The following is a 16,634-nucleotide window of genomic DNA, read 5'->3' as shown; positions in this document are numbered from 1 at the left end:
AAAGCTCTTTATTGTAATAGAAAACTAACTAATACATGTAGATGGGGCAAGAATTAGAAAATTACCATTTTTCAATTGTCCTAGCAATAACTGACTCAAGAAGCTGCACTATTAGGACATCTTTTCAGGAACAACTGAATCAAGGAAATTCCTTCACCTCAACGTCAGAACGCCAGCAGCCAAGTGTGAAGCCCCCGGAGAAGACTGGAAAACTGAACACTGCCAGAGAAAATCCCCTCCAGAAGCGGAGGGCCTTCCTGCAAAGAGAAAGGTGGTTTGTGACCTGAGGGCACAGTGAGACTGTGGTAAACAAGCCCAACTCACTCACAGTGCTTTGTAGGGCCTTGCTCTTACATGAAGAGTCAGCCAAAGGTAAGAGACTCTTGAAGAACATACCTAATAGAATTATTGATACAGAGAAGGGCCCAGAGAGGAAACAGACACAATGCTGGAGCAGTGAATCATGGAGGGTGGGAGGAACACTAAAAAGCTGGAGTGATAACAAAAAATACTGCGAAACAACACGGTATATTAAAAATGGATGGTCAGGAAATGAGAAAAAGGTCTTGAAAATTAAAAATATGATGATCAAAAGCAAAGTCAATAGAAAGGGTAGGAGAGAAAATCAAGGATATGCCTGAGAAACTAAAACCAAAAGTCAAAGGGATAAAAAGATAAGAAAATTAAGAGTTCCTCCCAAACAGTCCCACAGTTCTGGACAGAAAGAACATATTAGGGGATGTAAGGGTACTATCAAATCTATACTACAAAAAAAAAAGGCCTTTTAACTGAAGGGTGTAAGTCTCTAAAGTGAAAGATTCCTTTACATACCTATCAAAATAAGAGGGAAAAATACTCGACATATCACATTGAAAATTCAGAACATTAAGGATAAAAGGAGTATCCTAAAAGCTTCCTAGTTTAAAAAAATTTAATAAGTAAAAGGACTAAAGTGAAGAATAACGATCAGAGAGGCAGCATGTTTCTCAGTAGCAAGCCTGGAAGCAGTAAAGCAAAGCCTTCATAACTCTAAGGGGAAACTACCTTATGTCTAATATTCTATATTCAGCCAAGCAATCACGTATAAAGGTACAATGCAAACATCAGACTTGCAAGGGACCAAATGTTTCCCTCCCCTGAGAAGGGATGATGTATTCCTGGAAAACAACAATAAACAGAGAGCGAGAGAGACCTGGGATACAGGAAATGGAGACAGAAGAGAACGGTCTAGTCAGCCTATCGAACAAACAGCCGAAATAAGAGCTAGCAGACAAGAGAGGTCTGAGGAGGAGGTTTTCAGGGGACAGGATATGAGCATAAGAAGAGAACCCATTTCAGTATTTGAAAATAATATTCATCTACATTTGACAAATGTATAGACATATCTGAGAGAAATGTGCAGACGGTAAACCAAAATAAGAAAAGAAGGAAGCTCAAGGAAAAACAAAATCTTGAGCAAGAAAGAAAAAGTACTCACCACATTTACCAGAATTTGTGATCCAGTTATTTTGGGAAACGGAGAGAAGAGTAGAGGATAAACGTGGCACATGTACTAATGTCCTGATTCACCACTGCAGTGTCAGTGAACAATGTGGAATCTCAGCACAGTAAGACACAGCAGTGCACTGTTTAGTAAAATGCAGGTAAGCACACAGCGAAAATGTAGTAAGCAGTGTCTCTAGCCCAGCACGGTGGGGGGGAGGGGGGCTGCTGGTATTGTGAGACTTAACAGTGAGTATGTATGAGGGGGCTTCAACAATTTGTAAAAAGGTATCTTTTCATTTCACTTTCCTTTTTGTTGTTTTTCATTTCACTTTTCTATAAACTTTTTTGAAGCCCCTTCACATTACTCTTCTGAAAACATGAATTAATCTTTAAAAGGTAAACTGATATAACAGTCATTATCAATTCATAAAACAGTCCATGCTGTTTTAAATCTTAAAAAAGTAATACTAAGTCTGTTGTACAGCATTAAAATCATAATCACAATTCATCAGTTTAGGCCAGGCACCTATCAAACTCCCTATATAGTGAGGTGATTTGCAACACTAGTAGTAAGTGCGATTTCCAAAGCTGGCCAAAACAAGTCATCTACATGTCAACAAATCCAGATACCTACAGAGCCAGAAAAGAGAAGGCATCTGGCCCTACTGACTTCCCACAAGGAGGCAAATTTGTATCCACCAGGCCGGTCCCCTCACTCTGCAATGGCTCAAATATTCACCTCTACTTTGAAAACAAATTTCTAAAATCAGTTTTTCAACATCAAATGGGAGCTATACATGGGAAACCGCATTCTCAAAATTAAAGTGCACTAGACTAATTTATTTTTCCTCATAAGCTCAGAACTGTTCAGCTCTACTTTGGTGGAAAACCCGAGTGAACCAATTATGTTACCTCTAGCAACCTAAACGCCAGAAACCTACCTTCCAGAAGAGGAGAAAGGAGGGGAGGCTCAAAATCAGCAAAGCCAATGCAGATTGCTGACAGAGTCAAAATGTACCAAGAAGCTGTGCTGCTTCCAAATAACTTACCTCTATGAAGCTGACTGAGGAAGCCTGGTGGCACAGTGGCTAAGCAATGGGCTGCTAACCAAAAGGTATGAACCCACCAGGAGATAAATGTGGCCAGAGCCTTCCGTAAATACTGACAGCCTCGGAAAAGCCCAAAAGGGGGGTTGAAACCGAACCAAAAGAACAAAAAGAAAAAGAACCCAACCGGCAACAAAGGGGGGCCTCTTTTTTTTTTTATGAAGAGAATTATCACATATCAAATATAACAGCAATATTTGAGCTAATGGAAAATGAACATGAAAACTATGAATTGGTCAAGAAAACTTCTGACATCTATTTATACAGCAATGTGTGATGCAACTCCATGCTTGTGCCAAGAACCCAAGTAAGCAAATCCATGTTTAAACTATAATGGCATCTTCAAAAGAAATGAATCAAATCATAAATGTCAACACTGCACAACTGCTGTTTCAGAGCAATAGTAAGTAGGCAATATAAGAAAAGATGGATTCGTTCGTAGGGTCATGCGTTCATTTATGGGAGCACTCCATTCCCTAAGTAATTTTAAAAATTAAATGGCTTAGGCCGCTATAAAACCAAAGACTTTACTCAGAGAACAGATTTAAAACCTGACACTAAAGCACAAAGTAAAGAAAAATGACCACATTTGTGTTACAGGTGTGCTGGGTAATGGCTTTCAGTTGTCACTGTGAATTAGGTAGGGGATTTACATTTCAGACCATCAACACTGTGTTTAACAGTTCACACCACTCCACTCATCAACAACACCTTCCCAGCTAAGGCTTCTATCCCACCCTTCCTTTCCCCTGATTTCTCCATCCTCCAGATCTCTGTCCTCCCTTTCACTGGGTGACTCATTCTTATATATAAATTGGGTCTAATTATGAGGGAACAAAAAGAAAAAATATAAACAGGGAATATATTTATACTCTGCTTAAAGGAATGCTATGGCTAAAAGGTTAGACACCCAGAATTCCAGAAAAGAGGAATAAACTATTTCCATCTTTTAAAAAGCTGTTCCAATTATTTAACAAGAACCAAGAGTTTTTGTTGTTGTTTGGTTGTTTTTAATAACAAAAGGGCATAATTTTCAGATTAAAAAAAAATCTCTATTAAACACTCAAAGCAAAAACAACAACAAAAACAAACCATAAACACACAAAAGCCTGACAATACTATTTTAAAAATAAGGTTTGGTAAAGACTCCACACAAACAAAACACTCAAACTGGCTAAAATGAAAATGATGAGCTATGCATTAAATTCTTCTGGCATGAACGCTGGGCTTTGGCAGCTACTTTATATAAATGGGAAACCTGAAACCTTTAGTTGTTGAGCAGTGATTTTTTTCCCCTCAATGTTAAAGCATCTCAGCATTAAGTTCCAAAATAATTCTGATGGAAAGGGTTAATCTCAATTAAGTGAAAGGTTATTTTACTGTGTGAAAGTAAAATAAAAATTTAAGTGAACTAATAGCAGTCCTATAGTCCCTATGTCATACAGACAAAAACCATTTAATACCTTTTAAACACATCTAATACCACATTTACCACTGGGAAGGGCAAGTAGGTAAGCTAACTGAAAGGTTGGTGGCTCGGCCCCATTCCAAGGTGCCTCAGAAGAAAGGCCTTGTGAATCTCTGAGAAATCTGCCGTTGAGATCCTTATGGAGTGCAGTTCTACTCTGACATACACGGAGCTGCCATGACTCAAAGTAATACAATGACAGCTTAGTGGTTTTAACATCATATTTGATTATTTTTATAACATTTTTTATTCCAGAGAGACATTCTATCACAGGATTTTGTTTCCCAGAAATCTAAGAATGATAATCAGAAACAATGGTCAAAATATTACTATTCAAATATGGTTCAAAACAAAGAAGGGGACCAAACTAAAATCCAACACACTACCACTGAGTCAATCCACATCATAGTGACCCTCCGTAGGGCTCCCCAAACCTCGCATCTTTACAGGAGCTAACAGCCTCTTTGTCCGGAGGTACACAGGTGGGTTTGAACCACAGACCTCTTGCGGTTAGCTGCCCAATGCTTATCCCACAGCTGAACTGAGACTCCTTAAGAAGGGCACGGTAATTTATTTAAAAAATAAAACGTGAGCTTTTTACAATGGTGGTGCTGAAGGCAAAGAAAGAAGCCCCTGCCCCTCCCAAAATGGAAGCCAAAGCATTTGAAAATGATGATGGCAACAAATGTACAAATGGGCTTGATACAATGGATGGATGTAAGGATTGTGACGAGAGTTGTACATGCCCCTAACAAAATGATTTTTTTTAATAAATAAGTGATTTTAAAAGGTATTCACTTGGGGGGCGGGAGGGGAGGGGCCCAGAAGGCCGTGCTGAAAGGCGTCCAAGCCACACAAAAAAAGAAGATCCACCATCACACGCATCCCGGAAGCCCAAAACCCAGGAGGCAGCGCAAAAACCTTTGGAACAGCGCCCCCAGGAGAAACAAGCTGGACCATTATGCCTTCAAGTTCCCCTTGACCACGGAGTCTCCCATGAAGAAGATCAACGATAACAACACACTTGTGTTCATTGTGATGTCCAGAACAACAAGCACCAGATCAAACAGAGCGTGAAGAAGCTTTATGACATTGACGTAGCCAAGATCAACACCTTGCCTGATGGTGAGAAGGTGTATGTTCAACTGGCTCCTGACTGTGACACTTTAGATGTTGCCAACAAAATCAGAATCATCTAAACTGAGTCCAACTGGCTAATGCCAAATATAAATTTTTTCAAAACAAAGAAAAAAACCCACAAGAATGCATAGTGAAGACAAGGTTATAAAAAGGCTCAAACAATAAACTTTATAGACATTTATATTAAGTTTTCTAACCATTTCACACAAAACTGCAGGAATATGACAGTTAACTGACATCCTACTCTTCTTGGTGGTGAGAAAGAACAAGAACAGTTCCTAAAATGAAACAATTCCCCTCTCCAGAGGGGCCGAAGGTAAACAGACAAGCTGATTCCTATAAGGATATCTTAAACCCAGCTGGGACAAAGAAAAATATATCAGGACAGAACAACTAAATCCTCAAATGCATGTAAAAAGAAGCTACGCAGTCCTAAAATAGATAAAATCCTGATAAAGTCTCCAGATAAAATCCAATTAATTACTATCTCTTTTAAAGAGACAATCTGGTACATTTTAAGAATTCTCAATTCTCTCCTCAAAAGAGCCTAATTAAGTTTCAATTAACTAACATGTATTAATTGTGAAGCACCTGGCTAACACAAATACAAAAGACAACAGCAAACTTAATTTTTCAATGTCCAATGTTTTTCATTTCAACAGTTTTTCAAATCGGAACTAGTCTTCCTAAACCCATCTGTTTTGTTTGTTTTTTTAACAGTACCCATATATGGAACATGCTTTTGAGGTCTTAAAGAGAGGGGGAAATCTGTTTTAAGCTCTGCTGTCTGAGACTATAATTAACTTTTATAGGAAATAAAACTAAATTTTTTTAGGATATACTAAATGGAATCAGCAAAGTAATGTTGCCTAAAAGCAAAGATTAAAAGCAAAATTCCATACCTTAAGAATTCTCTCCCCTTTCATATGCTTGAACTATTGAATTGTATATATAAACTTTGTACCAATGAAACTGCTGGGGAAAAAAAGAATTCTCTCCCTTCCCCATCCCACAACTGGCTCCAAAAAGAATGTTCTCTACCAGAAATAAATGGGGGGGGGGGAAGGGAGGGTAAAATAGCATCAACAACAAAAGCACAGATCAAAAATACCAAAAAGCTAATAACACTTATCCTTGACTGTGATAAGGAGGCTTGTTTATTATGTGTGAACCAAAGCACATGAATTTCAAGTTACAAAATTTTCAGCTGTAATGAAGACATTACAAAGTGTTTAAAATGTTCAGAATCATCTATTTTCAATGGAATTATCCATTTCTTGTTCCAATGTGTCTGTAATTAATAAGCAAACACAACCAGCTATCATCAAGTCCATTCATGGCAACTCGAGTGTGTCAGAGGACTGTGCTTCATAGGGCTTTCGGTGGCTGATTTTTCAGGAGTTTGCCAGGCCTTTCTTCCTCTAGGTGAACCTGAACTCCCAACCTTTCAGATGCAACAGAGCATATAAACCATTTAGGCTTGCAATTTAAACTTCATGTCACAAATCTTCAAAGGAATTTTCTCCTATTTCTACACACTCTGCATCATTTACCAGCAAATTATCAAGTATTAAGTTACTCAATTATAAAATAAAAGCTCTGCTTTTTAAAAAGACAACTTAAAAAGTGTTATTTAAATGATATTCAAAATGGATGATGTTTGAGTTTAAACTCCGGGCTATCTCTAAGGCCGCAGCCACTTGAGCGACTCTCTTAATCTTTGTCTCAGTGTCACCATCTATAACACAGGAAAACTACAAGGATGAGTCGTTGATTCAATTAGTCAGGATGAAATGCTAGCACGCTGCTTTGAAGTTACTTTTTGTTGTTCTCAGTTCTCCTCCTACTCAGTAAAACTAATAGATGAGAAAACATCTGGGATTACTATAGATGCTAACATCTGCAGACTCAAAGTAGTTAAAAAATGTTCTCTATTTACAAGTTCCTAAAGCCCAACTTCATTCCACTACCACAAAAGATTTCAGGATGCAATTACAATGAACAATTTTTAAGTAAATTCTCTTTCGGTCTAAAAAGTACCTACTCTTTACCTACATTCTCAAAATTGATTATTATTACACACAAACATTTTTCCAGTTCTTGGCACAGAGATTCTAGGTGAAATGAACATGCTGCTTGTGATGTTGATGCTATTTTCTAGGTATTTAAAACTGCCAGTCAAGGTAAACTTCATCATAAATACACCCTCAGAAATTCGTAGCCCCTACTGAGAACCTATCAAAGGACTCCCTTCTGTGCCATTTATCAGTAACACTTCTATCAAAAAAACACCTACAGTAGATGCTCTCACGATGAAACAGTATTAATAAACATAAAATATAGTATCTATTTTCCACTTCAAACACTGACAAAAATGAAAACTAATTTTTTTTTAAATGACAAAACCCCAAACTATTGCTGACAAGTTCATTCTGACTCAAAACGACCCTAAGGACAGGGAAGACTGCCTCCAGAGGGCTTCCAGGGCCGTAAATCTATCCAGAAGCAGACTTCCAACCTTTCTCAGCCTAAGCAGCTGTTGGATTCGAACAATGGACCTTTCAGTTGGCAAGGGAGCACTCAATCACTCTGCCACCAATTCTCTTCAAACACTAATAAGCTACCTATTAATTCTACTGCGACACCTAAGCCAGACACAAAACCTGTACTAGGTAGGTCATAAACTACAGCTTAATCAAAGACTTTTGCTTTGCTTTGTTTTGTAAAGGAAGGAAAAGTATTTAAGACTTGTCGCAGAGAAGGAAGCAAATTTTTTGAAGGCAAAAGCTCAAAAAAAAAAAAATTGAAAGCTAGTCAAAGGAAATGCACATGTAAGATATTCCCTGATGGAAGAACTCAATTAAATTTTAACAGTAATTTAAATTACCCAGAACTCCAAACCTGAGCTACAAACACTTTTAAAACACAAATATTTCTAAATCTAGTTTGAAGGATCTGAAAATAATCTATTATATTTCAGTAGAGAATGAAACCATAAATTTCAACATGGAAAAAGATGTCACAAGAGCCTAACGTTAATGCTTTAAAAACAAAGAATGATGAGAAGGAATTATTTTGAAGACCAATGAATAATGGAAATTGAACCAGAGTCTGAATTGTTCTCCCCACAAGTCCCGGGCATCCTTGTTTCTGCTTAGGCTACGAAGGATGTTCTTTGTATGTTACTAAGTATACGCTGGAAAATAACTTCTGATTAATGTGCCAAGAACTCCTCAAAACAACAAAATGCTACACTTCTGCCTCTTGAAATCCGCAAACACAGCACACACTGAATTCTAGATCTTTCACATCCACTCCCAAGTATGTGCAGACTTTGGCTGCTTTATGGGGATGCAGGAGGGAGGGTAGTGCTAGAAAGAGTGGGAGGCAATACATTTGACCTTAAGCTTAAATATTTTACATATTTTTATAAAGCTTAAATTCTTCAGAAAGGCATATAAAATGAATATGCTCATCTTTAGGATATAAAAAAACTTACCAATTGCCAGAGATTTTAATTCACATATTCAATTTGGTGCTAAAACATCTAATTTACCACCTATAAACTCAAGATTGTCAAAAGAATACAAACTCATGTGGTAACAACATTGTCGATGATCACTTGCTCCAATATCATCAAATATTACATTAAGCTACTGGGAATAAGAGCTGATGAAGACATTTCAGGTGAAGCTCACTTACTTTGTCTTTATTTTCAACACAAAATTAATGACCACTACAGCCATGACATACATGGAAGAAAGTTCCTTCATGATATTTCCTGGGTATACCATTGAATACTAGCAAATAAATACTTCATACAGTGTTACTCAAAATCAGTGAAAGCATTTCACCTAATGAGGAAATTTTCTAGAAGTTGTCATCTGCTGAGCAAATAGCAGTCTTAAGGAGATATAAGCTCTGAGAGAAATATAATACAAAAACAACCCATCACTCCATCAAGGTGATTTCTCACCTCTGGCCCAAGCTGATCAGTCCATTACAGACGGCCTACCACTGACAAAGAACCAATAATCAGTCTCTCATCCTAGGGACTGGATCTTTTCTAAAAGGGCTTATCTCGAATATCCACACAACATTGCAAAACATTTACTTGACCTACATTTGTTATTCTTGGGAAGAGCAATATGATGACAGGTGTGTATAAGAAACTTAAAGAGACACTGATGAACCAACCCTTTGAAGAATTAGTGGGAAAGATTCTCATGCCTATATTATCAAAATATCTGCAATCTAACTGGCTACATAACTCAAACCCCTGAAATCCAAAAGCTTGTCATTATTCTTATTCAAAACAGCTGTGTTTACCCCAAGACTATCGCCTTAGGATAGCCTTTAAACTTGAGACTTAAATCCCACCCACTCACCCCCCTCATCCCCGTGCCCACCATCAAAAGAGATGCTCCTTAAATAAATAATGTTGCTCATAACTGGACACCTCTAAACTACCTTCTATGTGAGAGCTATGGGTCAACATTTACCTGAACCAGAGACACGAAGCTAAGATGGGCACAAGCAAGCCTGATGAATAGAAACACTGAGAATGCAAACACATTGTGAAAAGTGTAACCAAGGTCACTGAGCAATATACATAGAAATTGTTAAATAGGAATCAATTTTGCCTAGGTAAATTTTCAGCCCAAAACAGTATTGGTTTTTTAGTCGTGTTCTCAGTTTTTGTTTCTTGTTCTATATTTTGTTACTTCGGTTCTTCTACCCACAAAAACAAGGTATGCCCAAGCCTCTGATTACTGAAAATGCTATCTAGTATGTGTACATAGAAAAAGCTTGAGAAAATTTACAAGTTTTCATTTACAAAATTTTTTTACATAAAACTAAAAAGGCCTTAAGCATAAATCAGCTTTTATCTTATTAGAAGTTTGCTTTTTCAACATTTACCTTAAACCATAACATGGATTTATCTTCTAACCAGTTATCTTCCTGTCAGTCCCCAATTAGATGATTGATTGGTTGGGGTTTTTGGTTTTGGTTTTTTTTTCAGTACAAGGGACCACTGAGCCTTATCCTACAATCTGTTTCTCAGCAAATACATTTTTAAAAATTGGCAAGTCTCTTATTAGTTGCATTCGTAGCACCTTGTGGGGACCGGATAAACATTGCTACCCTAAGCCATGAGAGTTTCTCTAAAGTTTTATTGCTATTGTGATAAAGCTTTTTTTTCTTTCTTTTTCTTTTTTTTTTAAGTCTGTCTTTAACATCAATGGGTTCTCAAAGCATGGTCCCCCACATCTGAGGGTATACCCTCTCAAGGTATCCAGCAGGTCAAACTGTTTTCATATACAGCACTCCGATGTTAATGTCAACATTCAATCTCCCTCTTTCATAAGCAGTCAGTGGAGCTTTCCAGAGGCTGTATGATTATAAGTGATCGCTCACCAGACAATGCACAAGCAGAAGACACCACAACTGACCTCTATTAAGCTAGATAACAAGAGTTGCAAAAATCAACAAATGTACAAATGTGCTCGACACAACGAAAGTATGTATGGACTGTGATAAGAACTGTATGAGCCTCCTATAAGATGATTTAAAAAAGAGTCACAAAAATATAAATTAATGCCACTCATGTCCTTTTCATTTTGAAAACAATTTATGTAAATTACTTAAGTTAACAAGTAACAGACTTACTGTTTATTTATAAGTGAAGTATTACAAATAGTTTAAATGTTCTCAGTTTTAATTCCCATTGTAGCACATATTGATTGATATAGGCCACACATGCAAAGGTTCTTTGGGTTCTCTCATGAATTCTTTGTAGGAGCACAGGGAGCCCTGAGAAGAAAAAGTTTGAAACCCTGGTAGTACACAATTATGTAACCTGACACAGTGCCTTCCATGGATCAGAAACACAAGTTAATCCTAAAGCATAATTAATTCTTACAGCCTCCACTCTTGAGTAACATTTCCCTGTCAAACAAACTCCACAAAACTCCATGGGTTTCAGATAAATAAGTATTCAGAGTCCTCTTTAAAAAGGTGTCCTGGCAAAGATATTAATTAATGACATAGCAGACAAAGGTCTTATTACTAAAATCTACAGAACGCTACAACTTTACAAGAAAAACACAAATTTCCCCCTAAGGAGGTGGGCAAAAGACTTGAAGATTCACAAAGGAGGAAACCCAAACGGCCAATAAACATACGAGAAAATATCCCCAATCAAAGCCATCTGGCAAATGCAAATCAAAACATAATACTCACAAGGATAGCCCAATTAAAAAAAAAAACCCAGAAAGCAACAACTATTGAAGGGGAAGTGATGAGATAGGAACTCTCACTCACTGCTGGTGGTCTTGTAGATAAGCATAGCTACTGTGGAAAGCAATTTGGCCATACCTAAAACAGATGGAAAGTGAGTTACCTTATGACCCAGCAATTCCCCTACTGGGCATCTACCCAGAAGAATTAGGAAACAGGCCACAACCAGACACCTGTGTGCCAGTGCCCAGCACTGAGCAGTTCATAATCACAGAGAACTGGAAACAGCCCTGGTATACACGCACAATAGAGTACCATGCATCCCTAAAACAGCGTTGAAGCGATGAAGCACCCTGTCTCGTGGAAAGAGTTGGAGGATATGACACAGAGTGAAGCTAGCCAAGCACAAAAGGACAAGTACAGCATGAGTCCACCGAGGTCAGTTCAAACAGCAGAACAGGCATAGGAGAAAATGTACGTATCGTACGTATCACACAATTCCTGGGCTGAGGACCAGACACTCTGACAAGAGCCAGACCAAACCCAATGATGCATACGTCATCAAAAAATAAAATGAAAAAATAAAAAAGATGCAGATGGAACCTGTGCTGAAAGAGACTCCCCTACCCCCGCCCCCAATATGCCTTTAAGGCCCACAGAGGGGTGGGAGAAGAAAAAAGATGGCAATGGGGTAACCGGGCACTAATCCACCCAAGAGGAGGGTACTGTTTATGTCTCCACAGGAAAGGGAGAGATAGACCTCATGTGTCAAGCCCTGAGGGTGACCTTTCTGCTGGGAGCAGCTTGTTCACAGAAAGGGCTGCAGGGACAAGACATCCCCTCCCTAGATGACAGCGCTAGAGGACAGCACTTAAAATACAGTTCAGGGAGAGTAGCCTCTCTGACCTGTCCACATGGGGGCAAATCAAGAGGGAAGTACAACAGACCACCAATGGACACAAAGCCACAAAATCCCTGAGGAATCCTAATTGTAGACTTCTGACTGGGGTGGGGCAGAGCTTGGCACCTCATATGAACTGGTTGGGGAATATTCACAGGGAGCCACAGTGAAAGTCTAAAGGTGTAATAGGCTGGGGGTGGGGCACTAGACCACTCCATCCTTGACTGCAGGAATGGGATCTCGTAGAAGGCATGCCCCTGGGTCACAAATGCTGAGGATTAAGAGTCTAAGTGCAGTTAGGTCAGCAGGTTCTGGGATATGGACCCCTGAAAGAAAAGGGGATTGGACTGATGGATTGTAACAGGGCCTGCTCACTATTTAACAAAGAGACACTCAGCTACTCCGGGTGAGGACAAAAGTCAGATTTGGAACTATTTGTATGGTGTCTGTGTCTGTCTGTCTGTCTGTCTCTCTCTCTCTCTCTTTGATGTCTATCTAAATAACAGGCAGGATAAGCAATCCCAAGGAGACAGCAATGGGACCAACGGTTCCAGGAGGACATGGGAGAGGGGACCGGTGAGCCAATAACAACAAAGACAAGGGATCGAAAATTGACAGTGAGAAGGATGTAGCATTCCTGGTCATGTTTGATCTATTGAAATGTATCTGAGAGGTCAACAATGAGAACAGAGATACCAGAAGGATAAGGGGAAGGTGGGGGAAGAAAGGGGGAATCGATCACAAGGATCAACATATAACCCCCTCCCAGGGGGACGAACAACAGAAAAGTGAGTGAAGGGCAACAGAGGATGATGTAAGATATGAAAATAATAATCTATAAATTATCAAGGGTTCATGAAAGAGGGCGGGCAGGGGAGGGAGGGGGAAACGAGGAGCTGATATCAAGGGCCCAAGTAGAAAGAAAATGCTTTGAAAATGATGATGGCAGCATGTGTACAAATGTGCTTGATACAATGGATGATTGTGTGGATTGTGATAAGAGATGCAAGAGCCCCTAATAAAAGTATTAAATTAAACTTTTTTAAAAGTGTAAAAAACAACAAAAAGAAATATATCTGAGAGGGATTACTGAACGATAGGTAAACAATGATAGTGGGGGAGGAGGAAAGAAAAAAAGTAAAATTTAAATATAGGCATAAATATAGATATTTTTCTCTATAAATATATAAAGATAAGTGTATTTGAGTGTATGTATATATGTGCGTGCGTGTGTGTACGCACACACGTACAAGGAAGCAGATGGACTCTGGACCTCTATTTAAATCCTACCTCAGTACAAGAATGGTTTGTTCCAATAATGTGGCAATGTATGATACTCACCTTCCCAACAAGATAGCTGAAGACAAAATGGGTGCATAAGCAAATGTGAAGAAAGCTGATGAGGCCCAGATATGAAAAGATATAGCATGTGGGGTCTTAAAGGCTTGAAGTTAAACAAGCGGCCATCTAGTAGGGAAGCAATAAAGCCCACATGGAAGAAGCACAAGAGCCTGTGTGATCATGAGCTGGCAACAGGAATAGGTATCAGAAGATCAAAAACAAGCAATCAAATTGATGTGAAGGGGTGGAGACCCAGAACCCATCTGTAAGATAACTGGTGAGTCCCTCACAGAAGGGATGATATATCCAGGGTATGGTATCGCACTGATGAAACACATAACTATCCTCCAGTTTTTTAATATTTCTTCCCCTTCCTATTATGGTCTTAGTTTTACCTCATTAATCTTGTTAGACCTGCATATGCTCATTTGTATAATTAAGATCATTCAATGCATGAAATACAAGATAGATAAATAAGCCCTTCAGAAATAATAACAGGAGTAATGATTCCCTGAGGGTACAGGAAGAGAAGGGGGGGGGGGGGGAGAAACTGATAGCAATAATGATGGTATAACCCCACTTGAGGGGAATAAATAACAAAATTGTAGGTGAATGGATACAAGGGATGGTGTAAGATATGGAAAAATAATAATACATAATAATAAAGGTTCCTGGGGGGTAGGTGGGGGAGGGAGCTGATACCAAAGAGTTCATTAAGAAAAAATGCTTTGAAACTGATGGTGGCAGCAATTGTACAGTTATGCTTGATCTAATTGAATTGTGGATTGTTATAATATCTGTAAGAGCTCCAAATAAAATTATTTAAAAAAATTTTTTAAAAGATGCCCTGGACTATAACACAACTTAACACTTGAATAGTGTATTAAGAGTTTTGCCAAGGGCTCAAGCAGAAAGCAAATGTTTTGAGAATGATGATGGCAACAAATGTACAAATGTGCTTGACACAATGGATTGATAGATGGATTGTGATAAGAGTTGTACGAGCCCTCAATAAATGATTTTTTTAAAAGAGTTTTTGCAAAGTTTCCACAAAAGCTACCTGGCTCATCCTAACAGCAAGATGTGAGGTGAAGGGGAAAAAATGAACAGATGAAATAATGAACTGATATTCAGAGGAAACAAAACTAACATCCAAGGATGCCAGCTCTTAAGAATATAAAATGCTGGTCTTTTGCAATGTATTTGGTGCCTTTAAGCTTGCCTCACTCTGTTGTAATCGCAAACTCCACAAGAAAACAAGGTGAGGGCATTACTTGAATTGTCTCTTTGCCAAAAGAGGGATCCCTTCCTTAATAAGGACGTAATCACACTCGAATAACAAGTCACAGCATTATTCAGAACATTAGCTACCCTGTTGGTCCCATACAAAAAAAAAGGGGAGAAGACCACAAAAATGTTGGAAAATAACTACCAGAATACACAACAATCAAGAAGATGAGTTAGTTAAAGACTCACAGATGTACTAATCATTTAATTACTGAAAAAATACAGGCAGGCAAGAACAAGATTAGCTCAATATAGTAACGGCAGACTATATTAACAAATAGATGCCAACAGGTTAAAACGGGAGGCCCACATGAAATGGGTCCAATTCGCAGTTGAAGGGGGGGTATGCCCACAAAGTTGAGATACTAGCCCTATTGGTTCTATAAATGCAAACAAGAGGCCAGAACCATCTGGCAAGGCTATGTCAAGAGGCAAACTTTCTTGCAAGATGCAAAGACACCCTCCTAGCTCTTGGACAAGAGCCAGGGATCAACATACTAGTTTGCTTTGGTTATCAACATAAGTCACTTGGTTATGTTCCCTCTTAATTCATTAAGTTGCTCAAGAGATGCTCAATTTTCTGCATCTCTTTGTCACAACCAAGTGTCTTGGATTCCCTGACTGGTGGAGGCAAGACTGACTCACAACAGGATATCAGCCATTTGCACAATTCTTTGCCTTCTTTAGATGCATGTGGCCAATGAAGCCATTTTTATGTTTGATGTGACTTTATGTAAGAAATGCCAGGAGGGCATTTCTTAAAAGATGCTTGCCTAATGTTTACTTTGGTCATCTCTTCACACACACACACACACACACACACACACACAAATGTTTTTAAAAAACAGCAAATTAAAAGTAACAGCTCTAGCACCCACAGCTATAGCTATACTTAATGCACCACCAAGCAATTTGTAAAGCAATTGTACATACCTTGCTTATTCCATATTCAACTATTCACCGTAGATACATTTATAGGTAAGAACTAATTTATACAAATGTCTGCATCCTCACAAAGACCTACAATACTGCACTGGAAAACCAATTAAGCAGCTAATCTTTAAAGGCTTCATGCAGAAAAATCTATCTGACTTTTACAAAGACATGCAAAACCAAGTCTCTGTGAACTCCAGGAAATTGCAGTTTCTTCCAATCCCTTATCCTGGAGTACATTTTCGCTCTGTTTGTGCTGCCATCTGTTTTTCTCCAAGGATATAATCACCATTTAGGAAGTAACCTGTCAAAAGTGGTAAGGCATTCGCTAAACTACCTTCCCAGCTCCAGCTCACAATGAGAAAATGCCATACTGTTAAATTGTAACGCTGCTGCTTTTATCGATTTCTTCAATGAACTTCAGTTTTGTTTTTTTTAATGCACAATTCAGATTTTGCACTACAATTCAACCCACCGTTCGATCCTCTCAAAGCTAATAAACAAAGACTCGTCTAGCTGCTGCACCTGGGCCCTACCAGGAAGTAATCAAAGCCTTGTGGCCGGCCGGTGCGATCCTAAGAAGTCGCTAGCGGGGAGACAATGAGAGAGCGGGCACTGGGGCTTCCAACGGGCCAGCAGAAGGAGTTAAAACGCTCAACTACGCCAGCGAAAGCAAGCATTACATAAACCGAACTGCTGTTCTACAAGCACACGAACTCGACACCCCCCCCCC

General features: G+C 38.8%; 1 protein-coding gene across 1 annotated transcript in view; it reads right to left on the bottom strand.

Moving 5' to 3' along the window:
- USP3 (ubiquitin specific peptidase 3) overlaps positions 1-16,634 on the bottom strand; it is a 107,100-nt gene that overhangs the window by 89,586 nt on the left and 880 nt on the right. The gene's annotated exons all lie outside the window — the stretch shown is intronic.

The sequence above is a fragment of the Echinops telfairi genome, unplaced genomic scaffold, assembly GCF_000313985.2.
Source record: "Echinops telfairi isolate 266 unplaced genomic scaffold, ASM31398v2 ScPeMD7_4048;HRSCAF=4782, whole genome shotgun sequence".
NCBI classification, from domain to species: Eukaryota; Metazoa; Chordata; class Mammalia; order Afrosoricida; family Tenrecidae; genus Echinops; species Echinops telfairi.
Note: the sequence above shows the minus strand (reverse complement) of the source record. Positions and strands in the feature narration are given on the sequence as shown.